The sequence below is a fragment of the Trachemys scripta genome, chromosome 3 (genome assembly GCF_013100865.1).
Source record: "Trachemys scripta elegans isolate TJP31775 chromosome 3, CAS_Tse_1.0, whole genome shotgun sequence".
Classification (NCBI taxonomy): Eukaryota; Metazoa; Chordata; order Testudines; family Emydidae; genus Trachemys; species Trachemys scripta.
Window position 1 is genome coordinate 101109776 of NC_048300.1, and position 7864 is coordinate 101117639.

Here is a 7864-nt window from a genome sequence, read left to right on the forward strand (position 1 = left end):
TGGACATTAGGAAAAAGTTCCTAACTGTCAGGGTGGTTAAACACTGGAATAAATTGCCTAGGGAGGTTGTGGAATCTCCATCTCTGGAGATATTTAAGAGTAGGTTAGATAAATGTCTATCAAGGATGGTCTAGACAGTATTTGGTCCTGCCATGAGGGCAGGGAACTGGACTCTATGACCTCTCGAGGTCCCTTCCAATCCTAGAATCTATGAATCTATGAATTTAAGTAGGGCCATAAAGATTGGCTTAAAAATCAGAAAAATGTAATAAATACTGAATTTAGGATTCTTTTATTTGCCTTCTGATTTTAGGTGGTCATGTTTGCAAGTTTTCCTCCACAATCATGAGGACCAGAAACTTCCTTTAAAAAAATTGAGATTCTCATGTAATCATACAATTCAGGAACGGGGTCTTTAAAAACAAAGACGACAAATGTTGTGAGATTTGTGGTAAAATCACAAGATTGTCCATAGTGTAGTATCTCTGAGTCATCAAGATTTTTGTATTTGTTCTTTCTTTGCGTTTCCCCTTAATCTGCAGCAAATCATCTCTTTTGCCCTTTATTTATGGGAAAGCAGATGATGGGAGGCTTGAGGAGAAGAGAATCATTGCTTTACTCCTCAAACACAGAGGTTCTTCATTCTTAACTGGAATGACCTTTAAAAAAATGCATCTGGTAGCCATTTTTAGTCTGCACTCAGCCTTACCAAGCCCTCACTATACCATGCCTGATTATGATGGGTGGTGTGGGAAAAATAGGCCTCTACAACGTTTCTATGTAACTATCAGAGCATTCAGGCTTATGCAGCCATGCCAGTCCCGGTGTGGGCTTTCTTTTAATTTTGTGTGTGTGTTTGTTTGTTTGTTTGAACAGCTGCTAATCATTATATTTCCTGCTAAAGAGAGAGTTCTGGGGAATCAGGAACTTTGAAAGCCACCAGACTGATAGGAAGGGGAAGATGCTGCTCCCATCCCCCCTCTTTCTTCATGTTGGAATTCTGATACAAACAGCATTCCAGCCTCATTCCCCTCTGAAGTTAAAAGCCTTAAATTCTTTACAAGGAAGGTCATCTTTTCATAGCCAGCAGTCTGCTTTAGTCTTCCCCCTTGCTTGCAAATAAAAACCGAGGGCATACTCCAGCCTACTTCACCAATTCAAAACTTAAGCATAATAAACTCAGAAAAGAGATTGTCTCTCAGTTATTAATGTGTGTGTTAGGTACAGACTGCTTTCCAAAAGCCTTTCCAAGAATGCTCTAAGGATTGTTCTTAACTTGACCTGATCAACAGTTAAAGAGGCCTGGAGTACAAATCACATATTGTTCAGAACCTCACTGTACTTACTCAAAAGAACACTGTCAAGTACGTCTAATAGTATTAAATATTACTTATTGATTCTCCATTGTTTGTAATAATAACCTCTTAGAAGTTTGAGAATAATGTTTTTTTTTTCCCCTGCAGATTTTGTCCTATCAAACATTATTTTTTTCCTGGTGTTTCTAATAGACCTTGAAATTAACATTGCATTCATGACTGTATGTACCACATTTGTTTGTGCTGGTGCACCACTATCATCAATCAAAAAAGCAAAGCACACACACACAAAAAGCCACCTATGTGGCCTCTCTCTCTCTGGGAATAATGGAACAGATTCCGCCCTCAGACTTATGCATGGGACTCTTGTTAAGGTCAACAGATATTGAGTGTGTGTTACAGAGGCAGAATTTGACTCAGTGATTTGTTAGCTGATTGGTGCTGCATTGGTAGAATGAGCATAAAATGTTGCTTTTGAATAGGTCCTATATAAACATTGACAACTGAAGATTTTTTCATTACTCTGTGATAAATGGCATGATTAAAAACAACAGGTATCTGTAAAACAGAGGAAATTCATTATGGAATTAGAACCAACTTTAAAGTGGCTTAAATGTTGGGTCTCAACTAAATGACAGTGTCCCTTTGAACCCTGGACAAACAGCATAAGAAACATTGCTAAGCTCTCAGTGAAATATGAAATAATGGTTTTGTCAGACTGACTTATGTTTAATGAAAAGACAATTATTCCACTTACATTAGGAATTACCAATAAAATAATTTATAATGTACTTTGAACAGTTTTATTCACTAACATAAAATGTCATTAAAATAGCTATGCGGCTATTAAAAGCTTATTATGTTGAGAATCCCTGGTAAAAATTCAGCATGTTTCAGGGTCACATTAGAAAAGAGCAACGGGGAAATATTACTTCGGTGCTGTTTAAAAGGTCCCCCTGTTACTTAATAGCATCTTTTCTTCTCCCATGCAAACATAAATGTGAGAAATGAGCTGACATATAAACAGTGAGAGATGTGTGGATAAGAGATGCACCATAAGCTAAGTAATAGGGCTTTGTACAAGGATTCCGAGCTCTGTGGAGGGGTTTTCCTTAGATTGTAGCTAACTGATCATGCATGGAAAGGCTGACGCTGCAAAACAGCTGGTATGGGGGAAGGGAGAAAGGAATGGGAAGGGAAGCAAAAGGAGAAGGAAAAGTATATACTGTACTGCTTTTCACATTTAGGTCTGTATTCAAGGTACTGTAGGAGATAGTTGTTAATGTTAAACCCATTAGAATCTGATGAAATGATCACACTTGCAAAGTCTGTACGCGGCTAGAGATTGCCAGAACTTCATCTGTATTTTGGGTTCTCATACAGGAAATAATGCTGGTTGATTTATGGCATTTTATTGCTCTTCTTGGCCATTGCTAACATTTTCTTCATTGAGTCATGACAGAAGCTGCAACTTGGATTTTTATTGTGCAGTTTGCCAGGTTTTTTTGCTTTTTTTCTTTCCTGGGTGAGTTTGCACTGAATTTAGGAGCTGGAAATTTATGGAGTCAGACGAGCCTCAAGAGGACCAAATCCAAACACTGAGCCAGAGAGAATGTTGCCAGAGTTTATCTACCCTCACTGAAAACATAGTATCCTTTAAAAAATTTAAAAAGTGATTATAAAAGAGAGAGTGACTTAGCCTGTAACTTACACAAAAAATTTTGGCCAGCATTGCTGGTGTTCTTTTTTAAGCAAACAAAACAATGTTTCCTAGTTGGCAGTTCCCAAAGCCCTTCCTTTTTTTTCTTTTCATTTTTTGGCACATTTTTGAAAGGTCATACTGATATTTTTCCAAAACATGGTCACTGAGTAAGTCTTCACATAAAATAGGGGCCCCTGCTGGAGGGCCCAATCCTGCTTCCATTTAAGGCAGTGGCAAAACTCCAATTAGTTTCAGGGGTACCGGTTTGGTACCTTAGTATGGCAAATCCTAGAGACAGGTTCGGATCAGAATTATAGGTAGGGCTGCTAGCACCTCCTCTTACTAAGGTTGCTCAACACTTCCCATTATAAGATCCTGTTTGAGATTCCTTATAACTTTGCCAAACTTTAACGGTTAATTTTCCATGCTGGGTTTTGGCCTCAGGCCTCCATTTCTGAGAACGAGGCTAGGGAAAAATACATTTCCTTACCCAGGTTAAAGAATTCTGGTGACTTTTCTTTGGAAAGCTCTCGGCCTTCCAGGCTTTGAATCAGACTTGAACTCTGGCAGGGGGTTGGCCTTTGTGTCAGAGACACGCCTTTTGCCGTCACCATCAAAATCTGACCACGTCTGATAAAGTTATAAACCTTTGAAAAATTGCAATTCATACATGCTTTGTAGAGACTATTTTAGATTTTGAAATATATGATATATAATATGTAATTAAAGACTATGTAATAATGCCTATGCCCAGAGGGGCTGCACAGGCAACCTTAATTCTGGCATTTCCTAACTTCTGAGTGCTTGAGTTTACACCCTTAATAATGGTTTCCTAATGTAACTTTTGCAAGTGTAATATAGATCTATTCTGTTTACATGAGTAAGTAGGAGGGATAGTCTAGCAGACAGGGTATTGGACATGCACTCAAGAATCCTAAATTCAATTCCTGTTTCAGACACATTTTTTCTGCATAACTTTGTCTACACTAGCACTTTTGTCAGCAAAACTTTTGTCAGTCGGGGTGTGAAAAAACCCACAAAAGTTTCACCGACAAAAGCGCCGGTTGGACAGCGCTATGTCAGTGGGAGAGCATCTCCCGCCAACATACCTACCATCGCTCGTTGGGGATGGTTTAATTATGCCGACGGGAGAGCTCTCTCCCGCTGGTACAGAGCGGCTACACAGGAGACCTTACAGCGGCACAGCTGCAGTGGTACAACTGTGCTGCTATAATGTCCATAGTGTAGACACAGCCTTAGTCTGTGCCTCAGTGCTCCATCTATAGAATGGGGCTAGTACTTCCTTTCCTCATAAAGGTGTTATGCAGCTAAAATGCATTCATGATGATGAGGCTTACATAAAAATAGGAGGGGTGATCTAAAATAGGGAGCTTCTTGAAATCATGATGGTTCTCACTCCCTTCCAATTAAACGTAATTAAAGGACATCTAATATTATTAATAGTTACTATTTATTTTATCGTAGCACCTAGGAGCCCCAGGTATGGGCCAGAACCCCATTGTGCAAGGCACTTTACAAATGCAGAATGAAAAGCCGGTGCTGCTTGATCTCCAAAACTTAGTCAAGCATCATCAGAACTGATATTTTTCTGGCATTATATAAATCTAAGCCACTGTGACACGTGTCTTTCTGCCCTGGCTCTGAAAGATTTTTGTTTTTCTAAGTTTCTTATATTTATTTGTACGAAATGAAAAGGCAAGACTCAAGAGCTTTAAGGATTCCTCAGACTTGCAGCCAATTGCCCCCCTCCTTCAGTCACTTTCAAAAGAGAAGGGGCTGACGGCACTAATGCTTCTGGAGCTTGGGTTTATGTAAGGAGTTAAAAGCAAACACCAGTCTGTTGCCAGCTTGGATCCCAGTAAGTTTGTACAGGGCTGAAAGACTTTGAAAGGAAAGACAGGTTCCCTGTCACCTTTGACACACAAACATCCTGGGCAAGTTACCTTTTTGTTTATCTCACTGCAAACCTCAGAACAAGCTGTATTCAGGGTGCTTACCTTCCATAGCATGACCTTTCCAGCAAATATATCCCTTCAAACATTTGAATTCAGTGAGGTAGAATTAAAATCATTGACCTTTTATTCTTCCCCACCCCCCTTTTATAGCCTTTGCTTTTAATAACCAAGAAGCAGATTTGCAATTTTTGTTGTAAACACTGCAAAAAACATCAAGGTTTGTGCGATACCCTGGGCAAAATCCAAATGAGAGAACATGCTGCAGGGATTCACATTTAATCTCTAAATTATGTCACAGGGCAACTGGCAGTCTGCATGGTTCAGAACTTTGTGTCTGTGCGGTTGCTCCACCCTCTGCTCCCGTAAACAGAAGTACAAAAAAAGTTTCAAATAACTTTGTCATATTAACAACAAAACAGAAGCTGGTTTTCTGGAATAGTTGGATATGCCTTTAATTGATGATTTAGAGCTCTTGAGCTTCCTCTCTTCTAGTCAGGGCCACTCAGCTAAGAATCTACTTCACTGCTAAAGTCATTGTGTAACTATCATTTTGTTTAAAACATGCCAGTGTTGCTGCCTTTGGTAATGCTTCAGATTTACCGTGGTGGCAGAGGGAGACTCGGGTAAACAGGGGAGGACATAGCCTGATTCTCTGCACTGCCAAGTGGAGTCAATCAGCTAGGTGGAAGACATATCATGACATCCTTCATTCACTGACAAAGCAAAAGCAAGAGGAAGCAAAACAAAGAAAGATGCTACTAAGGGAAGGGGTGGGGTTCTGTTTTTCTCAGAAACAGTGCTGTGCTGTACGGCTGTGCCATTTATTTTTGGCACAAATTGCTGCAGCAAATTATATAGCTTATCAGCTGTGGTTTGTTAGGCTCAGTAAAGAAACCACTGCTAGGACTTGTTTTCCTTGTTGGCTGCACCCAGTTAAGAGCTCGGCACCAATCAAATTCCTGATGTTGTACAGGAGTGAGGTAGAAATTCCATTGGTATTGTTTTTACTGTAATTGACTTGAGCATGACTGGGTTACAAAAATACCCCAGTCCAATGGGGTGAACCTCTGTCTTGTATACAAAAATGGAAGAGGTCCCTATGTTCACCTTGATGCAGGTAGATTTTCAAGCACAGCTTGCATGTGAATGGGAGTGTATTAGACAAATTCAGCCATGGTGTGAACAGATGCAGCATAGAAGTCAGCTCAGTGGGACATAAGCACACTCATTCCAGGGTTACATTTAGTCCCTTGGTTTAAGTTGGAGCTATGGGCACATACAGGTTGCAGAATCAAGCCTATAGGCTTCAATTCTTTTCTCCCTAGGCTAGATTGAGCCTTTAGGACTCAGCCATGATCAAGAGATGACACACTACTGCACTGTCCCAGGCGCAGTCTTGGGAAGGCCTATGAGTCACAGCACCTCCCCTATCCCACTCTTACTCTGAGAGTCGGGGATGTAAGATGCTGCAGTCCTTGCAACTGTGCAGTTTATTTCTCCCCCTGGCACCTCATACTTGGCTAGCACCTCTGGCCAGAAAGTGTGGGGGCAAAGCCCAGGGTAAGCATGCACAAGGAGGAGAAAGCAGGCCAAATATAACCTCTTCAAGCACTGACATGTATTTGAGGGAGAAGATAAAATGTCTCATTTTATCATTGTAAACAAAATTGGATTCATTTCACATCCTTCCTTGATTATTTCTAACTTTATGTAATTCAGTGGATTAGCTGGCTTGATTAGACAGGGGGACTAGAATTCTAATTGTGAGCCTCTGGTAGGTGAAATGGATTGATGTTCATGGAAAAAACTGAGAGGCATAAAATTACTAGAAGACTCAGACCCACAGCTGACATATTGCTTGTACATGTGCATACTTGAATTGGTGCTGTATGTACTTACCGGGAGTGCTTGAGTCAATGTATGGTGCAGTGTAGCATGTGTAGGTATCCCAGTGTGCAGCCCACCACCATACAGTGCATTGTCTTTTGGAAAGTTTCAGCAATGCATGGTGAGGCAGAAACAAGTCACATGGGGTGACTATGAGCAAGGGGTCAACTTCCCAGCGTGCAACTGACTCCATCCCATAATGTCATCTATAGCCCATAATTTTCCAAGCCTTTTTTTTTTAAATCGCACAAATCCGTGCAGCCCTCTTCACTGTGTACCATCTCTGACAGAAGCATGGAGCTCTGCACGATTGTCATGAGCACTGCAAGCACAGGCACATGATCTTCCAGTATTTGCAGAGCCATAAGAAGAACCAAATCAGCAGGGAACATGACAATTTCTTGGAGGACAGACTGCGGTGGTACCTAGCAAAAACCTATTCAAGGTTTCTGGTGGTGTTCACAGAGCTGCAGATGGTGGAGCACCATTTCTGGATTAGAGAAACAAGCACTGGTGGGATCACATCATAATGTAAGCTTGGAATGACAAGCGGTGGCTGCAGAACTTTCAGTTGCAAAAGGCCATTTTCTTGGATCTGTACAATGAGCTCACCCCAGCCCTCCAGCGTAAGGACACCAAAACGAGAGCTGCACCAACAGCGGAGAAGCGAGAGGCAATTGCACTGTGGAAATCTTACAACACCAGATTGCTACTAGTCAGCGGGAAATGATTTTGGAGTTGGAAAATCCACAGTGGGAGCTATCGTCATGCAAGTGTGCAGGGCCATTAGTCCTCTCGTGCTACACGGGACTGTGACTGTTGGCAATATGCAGGACATAGTGGATGGATTTGCAGCCATGAGGTTCCTGAACTGTGATGGGGTGATAGATGGCACACGTATCCCTTTTCTATAGTCTAGGGTTACCATATTTAAAAAATAAAAAAAGAGGACACTCCATGGGCCCTAGCCCCGCCCCTTTCCC

At 41.2% G+C, this 7864-nt stretch overlaps 1 long non-coding RNA gene across 1 annotated transcript in view; it reads right to left on the minus strand.

Annotated features, from left to right (window-relative positions):
• Positions 1–7864, minus strand: part of LOC117874881 — a 364430-nt gene that overhangs the window by 293915 nt on the left and 62651 nt on the right. The gene's annotated exons all lie outside the window — the stretch shown is intronic.